Here is an 18,829-nt window from a genome sequence, read left to right on the forward strand (position 1 = left end):
TCAATACAATCCAATAGTATAGTGATAAAGTGAAAAACAGGCGCAAACAGATAAAAGGGTTGAACACTAAATGTGAACCAATATAAACTTAAATAAGTGAAAAACAAGAATAAATAAATTCACGTGTATACAGTTCCACCCCCTGCTCTGACCCACTGGGAGGGGTAGTCTTCACTCGTCCCCAAAGGTTACAATAGTAGACACGAGATCCAGGGGGAGCATGGGTGTCACGCTTGTGCGAGCCCACAGACAAGACCTGACCCCGGCACTGAGGTGGGAAGGACAGTGCCACACACCCACAGTAGCGAAGGCGGGCCCAGTAGGTGGTTTGTAGTGTTGCTGGGTCTGGGTATGAAGAAAAAGGGTTATTCCAATACTCGCCAGGTTCCAAGGGTAGGAGAGGTACACGTAGTCATTATCCGTAAGCCAGGGGTAAAGAGCCAGAGAGAATCCAAATGCAAAGCCAGGTCGGTACACGAGAGGTTAATCCATAAGCCAGGGGTCACGAGCCAGAGAGAATCCAAATCCAAAGCCAGGTCGGTACACGGGAGGTAACTGTAGAAAACAAAGCAAGACAGGGCTGGACAAGCCAGGCGCACACACAAGGCTACACAAAGTCTATGTTCAGCAATGTATGCCAGGAAGAGGCAATCTTATATAGGAGACAGGAACCAATAGGGGAGGGAGCGGAGGCGGGACCTCCGCAGATGCCAGGATAGGCTGCAGGAGACAAGGCTCATAGCAAAGCTTGACACGTAGCTGGGGCTCGTTGCACGCCGTCATGCGCGTGCACCGCGCACAGCGGAGGTGCGCGCGTCCCGAGGGGGCGGAGCTATGCTCAGTGACCGTGCATAGAAAGAGCGGGTGCACACACGCTCTGTAACAGGAACGGTGATGCGCAAATCAGCGGGGGGCGAATCTTCGGCAGCTGCCGCTGCAGTAGAATAGATAGGCAAGGAGGGAACGCGCCAAAAGGGACGCACTCCCCGATTCCTCACAATGAGGAAGAAACAAACAAATCTAAGTGCAGCAGAATGGTAATGGGTTAAATGCAAGTTTCCACAATCTTGGCTCTTTCAAAATGACTACTTACAAGATGTAAGAGTCATAAACAGCAAGGCTGACTACTAGTCAATGGAGAGTATGCGCAGTAGTGATCATCAGGTTGGTTTTGGTACTCAGGAGGTTAAGTTCCACAATGCAAAAGAGAGAACAGAAACTGGCATAGCACAGATCAACCAAGATATATAAAGTTTATCTAAATATAAGTAATCCACTCACAATACTGCACCGACACACTTTATTCGAGCAAATACCCAGTATGTACCTGGCAGATACCTGGAATGCGCCGCTCCTCACCTCTGACAAGCCCCGTTGCGTTTGCCTTCCCAGCCTGGGTTCATGCCTGGTTGACGGGCGGCTGATCTGTTAAATGATAATGATTAGGATTTAATAGGCTGCAATGCTTCGCGTGTCTACCAGATGGCATAAATTCATGAATTGTAATGCAGTATATATATATATACTGTGCAGTATTGCAGCCAGCGGGAATAAAATGCTTCAATCCCTGCCTGGAAAATAACCCAATGCACTCGGGCAGAAAACAGTCACAAACCTCAATACACCCGGGTATACCCGAATTCGTGGGACTAGCCGAGCTCGAATAAAGTGTGTCGCCAGTGTATGAGTGATAAAAACGGGCATGTCACGCTTCATAAGTGTATGTGAGGATATCAGCAGCCAGCTGGCTCACCGTCCCGCAGCTCTCGGTACTCGTCTGTCTCTGCCTCTGCTTCAGTGCGTCGTCGCATGGCTCAGCGTCTGACATCAGATCCAGCTTCCTCGGTATGGTGGGGGCTGACCTCCAATGACTCCTCTCCAGACAGCTCCATGCAGAACACTCCCACTTTACGCGTTTCGATACGTGATTCACGTATCGAAACGTGTAGAGTGGGAGTGTTCTGCATGGAGCTGTCTGGAGAGAAGTCATTGGAGGTCAGCTTCCAGCTTCCTCGGTATGGTGGGGCTGACCTCCAATGACTCCTCTCCAGACAGCTTCGTGCAGAACACTCCCACTCTACGCGTTTCGATACGTGATTCACGTATCGAAACGCGTAGAGTGGGAGTGTTCTGCATGGAGCTGTCTGGAGAGAAGTCATTGGAGGTCAGCTTCCAGCTTCCTCGGTATGGTTGGGCTGACCTCCAATGTCTCCTCTCCAGACAGCTCCGTGCAGAACACTCCCACTCTACGCGTTTCGAACGTGATTCACGTATCGAAACGCGTAGAGTGGGAGTGTTCTGCACGTAGCTGTCTGGAGAGGAGTCATTGGAGGTCAGCCCCCACCATACCGAGGAAGCCGGATCTGACGTCAGAAGCTGAGCCGTGCGACGACGCACTGAAGCAGAGGCAGAGACAGACGAGTACCGAGAGCTGCAGGACGTTGAGCCAGCTGGCTGCTGATATCCTCACATACACTTATGAAGCGTGACATGCCCGTTTTTATCATTCATATTGTGAGTGGATTACTTATATTTAGATAAACTTTATAAATCTTGGTTGATCTGTGCTATGCCAGTTTCTGTTCTCTCTTTTGCATTGTGGAACTTAACCTCCGGAGTACCAGAACCACCCTGATGACCACTACTGCGCATACTCTCCATTGACTAGTAGTCAACCTCGCTGTTTATGACTCTTACATCTTGTAAGTAGTCATTTTGAAAGGGCCAAGATTGTGGAAACTTACATTTAACCCATTACCATTCTGCTGCACTTAGATTTATTTGTTTCTTCCCCATGCTCCCCCTGGATCTCGTGTCTACCATCAATACAATCCACACAATGATAAGTAATTAGAGCTAAGTTGCTGATCGAGCCATTCTGCTGTGATCGATCGGTGTAGATTCAGCTCGGCGGTTCACTAAATAGCTGTCAGTGCAGCAGAAGAGGACCAAAGTTGCAATGTTGTGTGGGGAAGATCTTGTGACCAGGCAGTCAGTAAATAAAATTGGTGCACTGTTAGAGAGAGGGCAGGGTTCAAAAAGGGGTGTGCCAGAGCCTGTTTCAGATGTGACTTTGTAAATGGTTGCTATAGAAACAAATAAAATGCATAAAAAATGTCCTTCCCAGTTATTTTCTCATAGTACAGAACTGATTTATTTTAAAAAACACACATGTAGGATATTGCTTGGTCTGCAGCTTTAAGGTTATAAGAGAGACCAAACACAAGGAAAGATACAATACAGGATGGGATGGTACTGTAGCTATTAAATGCCGGCCAGGTTGTGGTTAATTAATGAAATGCCTGGGAAAGCATGTAGTCTTGAGCCTGTGTTTATAGATGGGGCCTCTCAAACTGTATGAAGCACATGACTGTCAACTCTGTCTTGTGTTATGCATCAGACACAAGGATTCAGTGGTGGTTTTGAATAGTGAAATACCTGAGTTGCCTTCCTACTTAACCATTACACACTACAACCTTGTGCTGCTGTGGGAGACACCGCTCTGATAGAACAGTACCGGGAACTCAAAAGTGAAGCCACGAACATAAAAACAAACATGCAAAGGTCACATGTGCTGGTAATAAAACATTTTGACACTAAAAGACAGGGGAGCCCAATGCTACATCCAATTGACAAAACACATATGTAGTAAGTATAAAGTTAAATACTTCAATAATAATAATAACATTTAAAAAAATGAAGCCAGCTGGCGAAACGCGTTGAGTTGGAGAGCCTGTCATCACTTGAGACGTGGGAAAGGCGTTTTGGGAGGTATGCAGAGAAGTCACAGCGAATCAGCACCAAGTCTCATGATACGCGAGCCCCGTGACGTCATCAAACAGGAAGTAACTGCCGAGAGAGCTAGCCGGCGCTCCTTGGCATCCTTCCAATACACGAAGCAGGGGAGAGCTAAAACGAACATGCGGAGGGACCACCAAGGCCAAAGAAACCCATACAAAGTCTGTTTTCTGAGTTTTAAATGTGAGTTTACATTTTAAAACTTTGTTGTTTGACCAAATATACTTTCATGATCGGCACTATTGGATCTGTTTCTCTTCCATTTTCTATGATCCTGGGAGGAAGACTGAAGCCCCATGCAACCACATGAAAGAGAGAATTTTAAGAGGTTTATGGTTTTAAAATCATTTCTTATTCACTATTCATTTGTATTTACTGTATTCACCATTAGAATGTTCACTTTATTTATATATTGCACACAATTTGATATACGATCATTTGAGCGCTCCCCAAGTTTTTCTACACTATGTCATTATTACTCTCTGGCCTCGGTGGGCAACTCCTGTCCTCAAGGGCCACCAACAGGTCAGGTATTCAGGATATCCCTGCTTTAGCTCAGGTGGCTCAATCGGTGACTGAGCCACTGTTGGAGCCACCTATGCTGAAGCAGGGATACCCTGAATACCTGACCTGCTGGTGGCCCTTGAGGACTGGAGTTACCCAACCGTGCTCTCTGGGAACAAGTGACTTTGTATAGACTAACACAGCTGGTTATTATAAGGATTTTTTTTACCATTCATCCAAGGATAAATCTACTTCAAAAGTTTTTCTAAAGTTGTTCTTAGCAGTTTGAAGTATGCATCAGAATACCTGCGTGATCTAATAAATATGATTTATTAAGGCTACCCATCTCCATAAGAAAACAAAAACAGAATGAGCCATGATGAAGTTATGCCTGCCTAAAGGTAGTGACACTTTTTTTTTATTATTGGGCAAGCGATTGCAATCTATTAAAGATGAGTTTTCTATAAAAATGTTACGGCTTTTTTATTATATTGCTTTAGGAATTTCAGCTGCATACACCAGATGGAATTTCAGAACGCCTTAAGGGGGTAATGTCGCACAGAGGAACATGGTACATTTCTAGTTGGACATTAGTTTTAATTCCGAGAGACTATTTGTACTTGTCGTTTTCTATTATTTCATGTCTTTAAATGTTTTATTTAATTTTAATATCCTAAGCAATAGTTCAGTAATGTACAAATAGTTGCACTTTCTTCTCTATAAAGGGGGTATTCTGGATCCAGGGTCATGTCTAGGGTATGAATGAACCCAGCTAGCTTCAACTCAGCCCTCTTTCCAAAGCACAACAAGTCCTGTATATTTTCTTCACTTTATTTATGAAAGCAGCAATAAAAACAGGCACTTGTGGATAAGATGTTTGTGTTGGAAAGGTGCATCTCTGTGGATGCTTTGCAGTTAAGGGCAGGTGAAAAGAATTGGCCTTGCCATAGGGGTGTAACATGAAGGTACTCACTCTGCCAATGTCAGGAAGTAAAGACAGTGGGTACTGCTTGTGACACAGGGATAGGGCCAAACAAACTGTCAGCAGGGACAGGGGGGAATGGGAAAGCCCATTAACTTGGAGGACTAGAGATGTTGCCAGGGCAACCAGGGGTGTGATAGATTGGAAGGAAAAAAGGCAACATAATGTATCCATTCCATCTGCACTGGGAGTGAAACTGCAAGGAAAGTAACATCCAAATACAGCTAGCAGGCAGAACTGCCAAGGAAAGGGGGGGATGAAACAGAGAAGGCAGAAATGGGTATTTCTGTTCCATGACAGGGGGTGTAGTTATAACATTTGATGCATGCAACTAACTGAATGGACATGCAGTAGATGCTTTAAAGAGAAATTACGCTTTGTGACAGAACAAGTGCATTTTTACATTGTGTAGTAAGATATTGCCATATTATCAATCTGTATAGAGTGAAAGTTAAAGCTCATGCAGGCGAATGGGTTACTGTGTAATATCTGATAGAGGACAACTAGGATTAACCTCGCTCCAACCAAAATTTAGCATACAATATTTACTGTTCTGTGTGCCACCAGGGAAATGGAATACCAATAAAAGAAATTGATGCGTTGCATCAAGAAGACACGGCTCACACAAAGAGATCCCTATAGCGGTGCACAACAGATCAAAAGTACAGTGGTCTTAATGGTGATTACAAATTAAATTGTGTACAATATAGACTTTAATTCATATAATATATGAAGTTATACAATTACTGTAAAGTTAAAAAAAAAAACACAACATAAAACACTTGATCTGAATAAACTCCAATGAATAAATATACAAATATATATAAAGCCCTATAAATGTATCAGTACAAATGACCTTGCGAGGCTCATAGGTAGTGTACACTAGTATAGGGCTATTGGAGAGTTAAGTGATTTGAAGAACAGACGTAGAGTGTCTCCTCTACTGGGTTAAAGTGATACTCTATGATTTACTACAAAGATCTAGTATATGTAGCCCTTTTTCTGAACACCTACCTAAGGGACTACTGGTCGCTGTCTAACACCTGTGGCTCCAGGAGATCTGAGCCTCCGCTAGCTGGGAGCCTGGGGCAGTACACACTCATAACATAGCGCAGCGCCTCCACTTACCCAGGATCCCCAATTCGAAAGATTTACCCTGGGCAAGAACCATACCATACATTGTGAGACAACCAATCTTTACTGCTTCTGCCTGTGGCGCCTCCTTGACATCATAACATACATGAATATATATGGGTATACCATAACATAGATATCACATCCTAACACATTTTAACCGCTATTATGCTAAAGTGGCTCGGCCACACCTCAAGGGGAATAATGTCCTGTACATTCGTGGCTCTGCCACGCTCTCATAGAGTATGTCCTTGTGAAGCTTGGAGAGAATGTTATCTATCCGCTAGCCACTCGCTAGTGTCTGTTCAAGTTAATACTAAGGCGGGATCAGCGCCTGATGACCGGTGTCGGTGCACTTGTAGTATACAAAATACCTCCCGGTCACGGCGGTGACCACACCTCTTCTCAAAGGGTCCGTCGCATCTGTTCCAGACCTTCCGCTGTCTCCGGCTCCACCGTATGCACCCAGATGGCAGTATCAGTCCACAACTCTGTGCGCTTGAATCTGTCTAAGGTGACAATAACTATTAACTACGGGCGGCCCTACAGTACCGCAACCTACGGTGACGCAGGGGATACTCCTAGGGACCTGGGGATAGTCTCTGGCCTAAGCAGGCGGGTCACGGACCCCCTGCTCTCACACTCCCTGTTCCGGCAGAACTCCAACTCCTTCTGCTAGCGTGGTCCCTTCCTCCACGCTTCCTGTTCTCCTCCCCGACCAACCCAGCCTGTCCATTGGCTCTTCGCACCAGCTGACTCCTCCAAGGTACGCGGGGGTTAAAGTTCAGTACATAGTCCTTTCTTATTGGCGCGCTTCCTGGGCGCATGCGCGACCTTTCCTCTATACCAGTGACCTCGCAACATTGCGCAACAATATGGCGGCGCCCTGTACCAACTTGCCGGCGCGGAACCCGCCGTACATTGTACACATACACGTTGTATTAACACATCCCTACATTCTCCCCTCCCCAGAATCCAACGTCCCCGCTTGGCTATGCTACATAACATATATACAACAACATCACAGTACATCCCCTGCTCTCAGATTAGATTACACATCTCATTGAACAGTACCACTACTGAATGCATTCTATGTCGAGCCCACTGCTGAGCCTCATAATGGGGTGCCCCGAATTGATCGTAAGCCATTCTCATCGGAGGCTGACTAGTTCTCTGGCTTCGCCGAGGTTGTTCTTCATCGGCTTCCTCTGAAAAGTGTCCAGTCTCAACTGGCATTTCCATTTCTGCCCTTGAGGGGTTCCTGGGATCTACAATGTCTCTCTGTGGTGCAAAGCACGGGCTCTGCGTGTCTAATGGCTGACTCATTGGAGTCAGTGGATCTGTCATTGGACCAAGGGGCCCTTTACCTTTAGCTCCTTCGGGAGATGCCCCCGTGGCCGGAAAGCCCCTTTGAGAGGTTTCCTCCATAGGATTCTCAGAGGTGGCATTTATTACAGTCTCTAGGCCATCCTCTGTGTTCTCAGTTTCTCCATCCATTGATACAGTAGGTATTTCCAATTCGTTGTCCCCTACTTGAGGTATGGGGAGTAGGTGATTCCTATGCCACACCTTTACACGGCCTTCGGAGTCCTTGATACGGTATACTGGGAGGCCAGGCATCTGTGACTCTACCTCATACACCCCTTCTCTCCATCTATCAGCTAGCTTATGTTTCCCGGGAAGGCCAAGATTACGTAGGAGAACAGCATCCCCCGGGCGGATTTCCTTGTGTCGCACTTTGTGGTCATAGCGCCTCTTGTTACCCGCATTTAGTTGGGCCGTCGTTTTTTCAGCCAATCTATAGGCCTGCTGTAGACTATTCCGTAACCGCTGCACATAACGAAAGTGCGTTCTGTTTGATACCCCATCGGTAGATATCCGCAGTCTCACATCTACAGGTAATCGGGCTTCTCTCCCGAACATCAGGAAGTACGGTGTGTACCCGGTAGACTCATGTCGGGTACAATTATAAGCATGTACCAATGTCTCTACATGCTTGCTCCATTCTGTTTTCTGTGAGCCCTTTAGGGTCCCCAACATATCCACCATAGTGCGGTTGAACCGTTCGGGCATAGCATCCCCCTCTGGGGGGTACGGGGTAGTCCGTGACTTTGCTATATTTAGTAACTTTAACAGTTCTTTAATGAGAGTACTCTCAAAATCTCTGCCCTGATCAGAGTGGAGGCGGTTCGGTAATCCGTAATGAATAAAGTATTTCTCCCACAAGACTCTGGCCACGGTCACTGCCTTTTGATCTTTGGTAGGGAACGCTTGTGCGTACCTTGTGTAGTGGTCTGTAATCACTAGTACGTTGCCGATGCCTCGGTTATCGGGCTCAATACACAGAAAGTCCATGCACACCAATTCCATAGGTCCGGAACTTTTCAGATGGGCCATGGGGGCCGCTCTGGTGGGGAGTGTTTTTCTCTGCAGGCAGCGGGTACACCTCCGACAGTGTCGTTCCACTGACTCTCTCATTCTCAGCCAATAGAACCGATCCTGAAGTAGTCCGAATGTTTTGTCAACGCCCAGATGGCCGTGATCATCATGAAGGGCCCGGAGAACCATATTCCTCAGACGCTCTGGCAAGAATAGTTGTCGCTGGTCAGGATGATTGTGGTATGGAATTACCCGATACAGTAGGCAATTATCCAGTTCGAACTTCCCAAATTCATTCAACAATAGCTTCACCAGTTCTTTGGGGGCTTGCTTAAGTAGAGAGGGATTCTCTTGCTGCACAGCTTGACGAGCCAGTTCCACCAATGGGTCTTGGGTCTGGTGATGCACCAGGTCTCTCCAGGAAATGATTTTATCTTCAATAATATTCATTCCTTCTCGACTTTGATAGGCCCGTGGAATGGCTCGGGAGTGGCACCCCAGGGAATCAGCGACTCTTAGCTCTGAGAACGCCACCTGATCGTTGACTACGGCTGCTACGGAACATAGAGCACGGATCCCAGGGCCCGGAATTTCCTCCCAGACTTCCTCATCCGTAGTGGATTGAAGTCCCGGTCTCCGTGACAGCGCATCGGCCCCCACGTTGGTGGGGCCGGGTTTATACTTGAGGTTGAAACTATCAACTAGTTGGCCAGGGCTGCCAGCCACCGGTGTCCGGTGGCATCTAATTTGGCAGACGTGTTGATGTAGGTCATTGGGTTATTGTCCGTTCGCACTTCAAACTGTACTCCATACAAGTAGTCGTGTAACTTGTCCACTACCGCCCATTTTAGTGCCAAAAATTCCAGTTTGTGGACAGGATAGTTCTGTTCGCTGGGAGTCAAGCTTCGGCTTGCGTACGCCACAGGGCGGAGCCCGATGTCGTATTTCTGGTGCAGCACTGCTCCTTGTCCACTAAGACTGGCGTCCACATGTAAGACGCACATTGCTCAGGATCAGCATAGGCCAGTACTGGGGCCTGGGTGAGACTGGCTTTTAAATTCAGGAACGCTTGTTCGCAAGCAGGGGTCCATTTTTCCCCAAAAGGCGTTTGTGCCGTGACCTTTGTTTGTTCTGTATCTTCTGGATAAACTCTTAGGAGATTATTCAGGAGTTTGGCTTTGCTTGAGTAGCCTTCCACGAAGCGCCGATAGTAACCACAAAATCGTAAAAAGGAACGCAGTTCTTGGACGTTGCGGGGTCTGGGCCAATTCACCACAGCCTCTATCTTCCCTGGATCGGTGGACACCCCTTCAGCGGACACAATGTGGCCCACGTATGTCACCGATGGTCGACAAAACTTGCATTTGTCCAAAGATAGTTTGAGGCCCTTCCTCTGAAGTCGATCCAGCACCTTCATCAACCGTTCCGCATGTTCCTCTAAGGTTTTCCCGAACACTATAATGTCATCCAAGTACACTAGGCATTCTTGGGGGTTCATATCTCCCAGGGTCCGTTCCATCAACCTCTGGAAGGTGGCAGGAGCTCAGCAGATCCCTTGTGGCATGCGGGTAAACTGGTAGAACCCTAATGGACAGATGAAGGCCGTCTTTTCCTGAACCTCCTGACCCATTGGCACTTGGTAGTACCCTGACCTCAGATCGAGTACACTGAACCATTTACTCTCCGTCAAGGCGTTCAGGAGGTCCTCGATTCGGGGCAGCGTATACTGATCAGGGACCGTGCGGTTGTTTAGTGTTCTGTAATCCGCACAGAGACGGACCATTCCGTTCTTCTTACGGACTACCACGATGGGCGAGGCGTAAGGGCTACGGGATCCTTGCACAATACCAGCTCCCTCCATTTCGGCGAGCAGCCTTCTCACCACTTCCACGTCTCGGGGGGCTAGACGACGGGAGTGCTCCCGGAATGGGGTAGCATCACTCATTCGAATGGTGTGCCGGGCACTGCGACTGCACCCCACATCCATATCACTCGTGGAGAATACTCTTTGTCGTTCTTGTAGCTGGGCCCGCAGTCTCTCTCTCCATTCTTCTGGAAGCGGGGAATCTCCGAAGTCAAAATCCAACGGGGAGTCGTTAGTGGGGATAGTGTCCACTGGCCGTTCTGTCAGGGCCTTCTCCTCGGGTGTTACGGGGTATATACTACCCAGCAGCTGTCGCCGATCAATGCTCATGGGATACGGGGAGATATTCTGCACATACACCCAGGTTCGATCCGGGATTTTCCCGGGCCATTTCTTTACAGAGGCTATCACTTCATAGCCCAGCCGCTGTTCATCTTGGGCCATACTCTCCAAAGAGAAGAACTGATCCTCCGGACGTCGGTCCGGGTAGTGGCAGGCCGCGATCATCATCCTTCCCTCTCCGGGGGAATGTGAGTCAGTCCCCATTCTTTACTATATAGCATCCCATTCTCCTCCTCAGTCGCGATTTTACCGCAAACCTCTTGTAATACTGGACACGTAGCGAGGGCTAGCAGCGGAGCCTCGCCCGCTTCTTGCAAGTACATGCGGAACACTGCGCGCACAATGTCGGTGTTGGTCCCCAAAATTATCGGAGCGCTAGGGTGATCTTGAGGTTCGGGGCACACTAGCGCTTCCACTTCCATGGGATGATGTTTACCAGTGTTCAGCTGTGGAATGTCCAACTGCACCTTTACGACTCCATCGATGGGATAATCCTCGTGACTCAACCCCCTTAACCGTAAGGCATCAGCGGATAACAACGGCAACCGGTGTAAATGTTTATCATAAAAAGGCCTGTACACGATGGTCACTTGGGATCCCGTGTCCAACAAGGCCGACACGTAAATACCATCAATAACTACCCGAACAATGGCGGCGGGTCCAATTCGATTGTTCGTGGAAGGTTGGGCTCTGGCGCCGGCATCCTGGGGGGTGCATGGCATTGATTGAGCGGGCAGGGACGCCGTTTTCCGTAGGGAGGGACAACGGGCCCGAAGGTGTCCCATCTTCCCGCACGCATAGCACTGGGTTTGGCTGAGGTAGTTTTCGTTTCGCCCTGGCGGTGAGCTTCGCCCCGACATAGGGCGAGGTCGGGCCGCCGTCGGTGCCCCTGCGTCACCACGGTCTATTAGGTCATGGAATGTCAAGGCTTGTCCGGGCGTTAGGCAGCCACTAACACGTACGGATACTGGGTGCAAGGGCAGGAGCCCCCTCAGCAGCTGTGTAGTGCGCAGTCCGTCGGCATCCACTTTTGGTACCACGCCCTTCCTCACCATAGCCCACAAGTCTAGATGTAGACGTCTGAGGAAGTCGGACACCATTTCTCCTTCTTTCTGAGCCAGAGCATGAAATTTCACCATCAGCGCATAGGTATCCACAGGGGTCCCATAGGCCTTGGTCAAGCAGTAAATGAGGTCCGCCGCGTCAGCATCCGGGTGGTCATCCCGGTAGTAATGCACCATGTGGGACGCTGGGGGTCACAGGCACTCGACGATGCGCTGCTTCCGGACCGCGTCCGTGCAGGTCCACTCGGGCAGTACCTGCTCCGTGTGATCCAGCCATTCTTCTATCCCAACTTCTCCTTGAGGTATGGGCTTATCACCCGAGAACGCCTTTAACTTCCGGTATTGGAGGGACTGGGTGAAGTGGTGAATGGCGGCGGCCACCGCTGGAATAGAGGCATCGTCCTGTAGACTACCTCCAACTGAGGGGTAGGTGTCTAACCTGGACATACTGAGTCTATTTAGCGCGGGCCTCAGGACAGAGGGGGTGGACGAAGAGCCCAGGCTCAGTGCCGCCGGCCACCGTGGGTTCAGACTACTGTCAGGGGTGCGGTCAGGGCCTCCTGCAATGGCACCTAGCGCGGAGATGTGTTCTCGCTGTGGTGTAGAAGTGGCCAGCGGTTCAGTGAGATCCACTTGAACTATGGGACAGTGTACGCCAGGAGCCTCCGGCAGCAATAGTATTCGGGGCAGCGCTTCGTGACATATGTCCCGTTCAGTGATGTATAGGACCCTGCGCCACGTCCGGTCCCAGTCGTAAAAATGGTCTTTGGCTTGGGCAGTGTCCAGGAGTGGGAGTTTCCTGACCTGGTCGGTCACGGTGCCTAAAGATATATCGGTGGGGACATGCCCCAGGGCGAAGACACGGTTCAGGGGAACTCCATGCCGCTGGGCCCACTTGCGCACCTCGAGCGAGGAGGGCACAGACATGATGTAAAGCTAGTTGCAGATTGAGAAAAAAATGATTGGGGCACCCCAGGTCTAAGATCTCAGCAGCGCCTCCAAATGTAGCCCTTTTTCTGAACACCTACCTAAGGGACTACTGGTCGCTGTCTAACACCTGTGGCTCCAGGAGATCTGAGCCTCCGCTAGCTGGGAGCCTGGTGCAGTACACACTCATAACATAGCGCAGCGCCTCCACTTACCCAGGATCCCCAATTCGAAAGATTTACCCTGGGCAAGAACCATACCATACATTGTGAGACAACCAATCTTTACTGATTCTGCCTGTGGCGCCTCCTTGACATCATAACATACATGAATATATATGGGTATACCATAACATAGATATCAAATCCTAACACATTTTAACCGCTATTATGCTAAAGTGGCTCGGCCACACCTCAAGGGGAATAATGTCCTGTACATTCGTGGCTCTGCCACGCTCTCATAGAGTATGTCCTTGTGAAACTTGGAGAGAATGTTATCTATCCGCTAGCCACTCGCTAGTGTCTGTTCAAGTTAATACTAAGGCGGGATCAGCGCCTGATGACCGGTGTCGGTGCACTTGTAGTATACAAAATACCTCCCGGTCACGGCGGTGACCACACCTCTTCTCAAAGGGTCCGTCGCATCTGTTCCAGACCTTCCGCTGTCTCCGGCTCCACCGTATGCACCCAGACGGCAGTATCAGTCCACAACTCTGTGCGCTTGAATCTGTCTAAGGTGACAATAACTATTAACTACGGGCGGCCCTACAGTACCGCAACCTACGGTGACGCAGGGGATACTCCTAGGGACCTGGGGATAGTCTCTGGCCTAAGCAGGCGGGTCACGGACCCCCTGCTCTCACACTCCCTGTTCCGGCAGAACTCCAACTCCTTCTGCTAGCGTGGTCCCTTCCTCCACGCTTCCTGTTCTCCTCCCCTACCAACCCAGCCTGTCCATTGGCTCTTCGCACCAGCTGACTCCTCCAAGGTACGCGGGGGTTAAAGTTCAGTACATTGTCCTTTCTTATTGGCGCGCTTCCTGGGCGCATGCGCGACCTTTCCTCTATACCAGTGACCTCGCAACATTGCGCAACAATATGGCGGCGCCCTGTACCAACTTGCCGGCGCGGAACCCGCCGTACATTGTACACATACACGTTGTATTAACACATCCCTACATATATATTGAGACCTTCTTGTATAGCGCTGCTAGGTTTTTACGTAGCGCTTTACAAAGACTAATGGAAAAATAAACCGCTGAAGGTTGAGGGCTGAGTGCCCCTTGTGTGTGTATACACGTGTTTATCCACCTTTTCTACAACTTAAACCCTAGAAGACCGTGTCGCGAAGAGGCGGGGCAAACAGCAGCACTACATAAAGGGAGCCGTTTGTCACAATAAATATATATATATATATATTTATTTATTTTTTGGGGTGGTAACCAGCTTAGCTAGCCACTCAGTTAGAAAGGGCTGGAGTAAAGGTTTAGTTATTCTCCAAAGTGGAGTAGGCCTTTATATTGTTTGTTTTTGTATATTTTGCCTTGTTAAAGGAACAGGCGCAATAAAGCCGGGATTTAATTTCATCCTGATCGGCCTCCATTAAATATACCTCTGCAGACATCTCTTACAAGGTCACATACAACATAGGGGGGAATCATAGAATCTTTGCCAAGTGGTTCAAGCTATAGTGGTTTGGACTGCTTAGATAACATGTTTAAATACTGTGGGACTACAGAAAACTAACAGAACCCCTGAGGAAGTCGAGTAATTGAGCGAAACACGTAGGGTCTTTTGGCGCTTGGAGGCCACCATACCTGGAGTTCAGCGAAATTACATCATACCATCCCACAGTCCTGAGAGTACGGAGACAGCCTGGGGAGGCCGAGCGCACGGAGGACATGCAGCTGAGACAGAAGCCGGAGCCAGGTGGGAGTGCACCTCAAGTCACTCACTGCTTTAACCAGTGGGGGGAGAGTGAGTGTTTCCTTTCCCCACTGTGTTGTATGTGTCCTGTAGTAAAACATTAATATATTATTTGAGTTTCTATATGTGTTTTTCTATGCATGAGGTCATACTTTATACAAGAATAGGTGATTTCATGCTGTGAGGACATGGGGCCTCATGCAGTAAGCGTTGATAAGGGAAATATGGCCATGTTATAGCCAAAATTGGGTTTGAGATTCAGTAAGCGCCGATAAGTGCTTCATATCGCCAGGTTTCGGAGCCGATAATTTGGTTATGGCCAGTCGCCTGCCGATAAGCCTGTTTTCGACACTGATCGCCACTTTTTTAAATCGGCTGGATTCAACAAAAAAAAACAGCTTATCGGGGCTGATCGGCACTACGAAATTGAGATGTTATGGCCGATTTCTCCCGCCAACTAAAGTTGGCATTTTGGACGGGGGAACGATCGCTAAGGCTGCCGGAACGGCACTTAGAAAAAAAACATCTTCTGTACATCAATGGAAGTCAATGGAGCGGGGACGTATAACAGTATAGTACTGTTTACGTTTCATTGCTCACAATACAAGGGGGATTTGCATTACAGTGTGGGGGCATTCCCTGCATTGTGTCACAGCTGACGTGTCTTATTTGCATAACATTCGACTTTTACATGTTTTCAGCATTTGCGGGTCACATTACTCATCATGTGATGATGTGGCAAGGGAAAATACTATACTACACTCTTAAAGGAGAACCTCACATCATATCACACATTTTACTCAACTCAGCGACAATTATTTACATGATGTCACACATGTCACACATGTCACACATACACAGTATATTCATCTTCCTTTACATTACACAATGCTTGTAATGTGACACGCATCTTTAAACGTTCATGTACATCTGTATTCTCATGTTTACATATACTTTTGGGTCCTCCCTATTTTCATGACGTCACTTATTGGACGCTCAATCACATTGCATGTTTACATTGTAACCGTTGCATTACAAGCACTTCAACCTAACTTATACACACATGTACAGTAATTCATCATTGGGACACCTTGTAAACTCATTCTATACCAACTATCCTCCTTACACAAATGCATGCATATGCACACGACTATTCATTGTTGCCAACATGTCACATTAACATGGATAATTACACATGTTACACAAAACTTTTCCCACGTCAATCTCAGCCTTTTTGTCTCATTACATGACTGACTCTTGCGTTCACAAGTGTTACATGCATTGCACATGCAACTATTTATTTGCAAGCAATCTTTGTACAAAGCTTCACGTCACATCATTGCCAAATATCATCATTCCCTGCAGAATACACACAACAAATACTTAGAACAACAAGTGCACACAGCTTGCCACAGAAGTACTTTATTATGTTAATGTAACACCTTGCATTTTACTATGTCACCTGACATCATCACATACCTATTTAAAGGACGCACATTACCTGCTCATTCACAGCTACTCATTTCAAAATGTTGCGAATGTTTAGGAGACGGAGGAACATTCTTTTCTATGACATGCTTGATGATGAAGACAATCATATAGGGCAAGGGAGGGACACACCGAGGGACAGTGACAGGGACAGTGACGCGGATACGACAGGGACAGGGAGAGGGACAGGCCGAGGGACAGGGAGAGGGACAGGAGATCAGAGGAGAAGACAGAGGAGACAAGTTGTGCCTCGTCCGCGTCTGTACAGGGAGAGAACCCTGTTAGATGGGATGAGTGAGGAGGAGATTGTAAGTCGCTATCGTTTGAGTTCAGCAGCAATCTTAGCTCTTTATGAGGAGATAAGGGGGGATTTAGATTTTTTCACAGCCAGAGGTCGTGCAGTCCCTGGGCTTGTTAAAATGCTGTGCTCATTACATTATCTTGCTTCCGCGTCATACCAGACAACTGTGGGCATAGTGGGCGGGGTCTCGCAATCTACATTCTCGCGGGCCTTGACCCAGTTTCTCTATGCACTCAATAGACGCGCTAGGAATTATATTCATTTTCCTACAGAGGCAACAGAGTGGCTGGAAGTCAGGACTGGCTTTTATAATATAGCAGGGATACCATCTGTGCTGGGTGCAATCGATTGCACACATGTTGCTTTGATTGCACCTAGTCAGAGTGAGCATGTGTACCGCAATCGGAAGCACTACCATTCACTCAATGTACAGGTGGTATGTGATGCCACGATGAGGATAATGCATGTGGTACCCAAGTTCCCTGGTTCCAGTCACGATTCCTCTATCCTGAGGAACTCTTCAGTCTTCCATGCGTTCGAAGAGGGACATTTTGAACCTGGTTGGCTGCTGGGTGAGTACATATTTACATGTTCTAACACAAAACACATGTTGATTTAGGAATGTTGGCATTGTACAATTTGATCACTAATGTCAGCTTATGTGTGCTCCATTCATTATAGGTGACTCAGGATACGGAATTAGGCCGTGGCTCTTGACTCCGGTGCTAAACCCTCAAACTGAAGCAGAGGACAGGTACAATGCAGCCCATATATCTACAAGATCTGTTATAGAGAGGACATTTGGCCTACTCAAGACCAGGTTTAGGTGTCTGGACAGAACTGGTGGGGCTCTTCTATACAAGCCTCAAAAAGTGTCTGATATTATCCTTGCCTGTTGCATTTTGCACAATGTTGCACTCAGGCACAATGTACAGTCAGACCTAGCTGAGGCTTTGGTAGACGAGCATCCCACCCATGTAGCTGCTGAAAATGAACAAACAGCCAGTGGTGGCCAGACACGACAGAATCTCATCAATTCATTTTTTTCTTGTAAGTACAAACTCATATGTTCCTAGTACTACTTTTATAGTTTAATTATGTTATATTAACAATAATGTTTCTTTATATAACCTTCTGTTAGGACACAGATGAATATGGGTTGCACACCTTTCTTTTCTCTGCTGTGTGCACAAAGGGATGTGGCACCGGTATGTTATTGTTGCACAGGTTATATAATCCCTCTTCAATTGTACTTTAGTTGTGTGTATGTGAATACAACTTGGGTAACAAAGCACTAATATTTTAGCATTGTGTTATTCCTTATGCTAAGACAAAACACATATTATGCCCATAATCATTCATGCTTCTAGTATGCTTACATACAATGTTATTGGTGCAGTGTAACATGTACATCCATATGATGTGTACACCAGGCTGATTTACATTTTGAATGTCATGAAATATACATGGTGTTGTACATTTAACACCAAATACACACTTTGCTGTGTTGTTTACGGTACTGAAGATGGCATGTCAATGTTTGCAATTTATATATTGTTCCTTTGCATTATAGGTATATCTCCAGTATGACTGATCATGGTATGTATATTTGCTGACATCTCTCATAAGATGTGGCTACCTCAATCTTCCTATAATTATTGGAACTAAAAACCCAACATATTGGTTTAAACACAAATGTTACATATATGTACTTTCTGTATCATGTATATGCATTTAGCTACTCTTGAGCTTTCATGTGCATTGTATTACAAAATGATTACTCACATTTCATCACATTTTATGTATGTTTCCTTATAATTTCCATTAATGTAATATAGAGGTGGTTGGAGAAAAGGGGATAACTGTACTTATTTGTTTACTTACGGGAGCACATTCATCACTAGCATAGACACACTTTTTAAGACAACTGTTTGTGTCTCTATCAATTGGTGTAGGATCCATGTATAACACCGACAAATGATAACACCAGCTTTATTATGGTAGCTTATATCATCATATTGACTATACTATGTATTTCGAAACGATTAATAAACACAGTAAACTATAGTTAGTTAGGTTAATGAAATATACACAGAAACGTACTTCATAACATGATGGTGAT

Source organism: Ascaphus truei, chromosome 16, assembly GCF_040206685.1.
Source record: "Ascaphus truei isolate aAscTru1 chromosome 16, aAscTru1.hap1, whole genome shotgun sequence".
In the NCBI taxonomy this organism is placed as follows: Eukaryota; Metazoa; Chordata; class Amphibia; order Anura; family Ascaphidae; genus Ascaphus; species Ascaphus truei.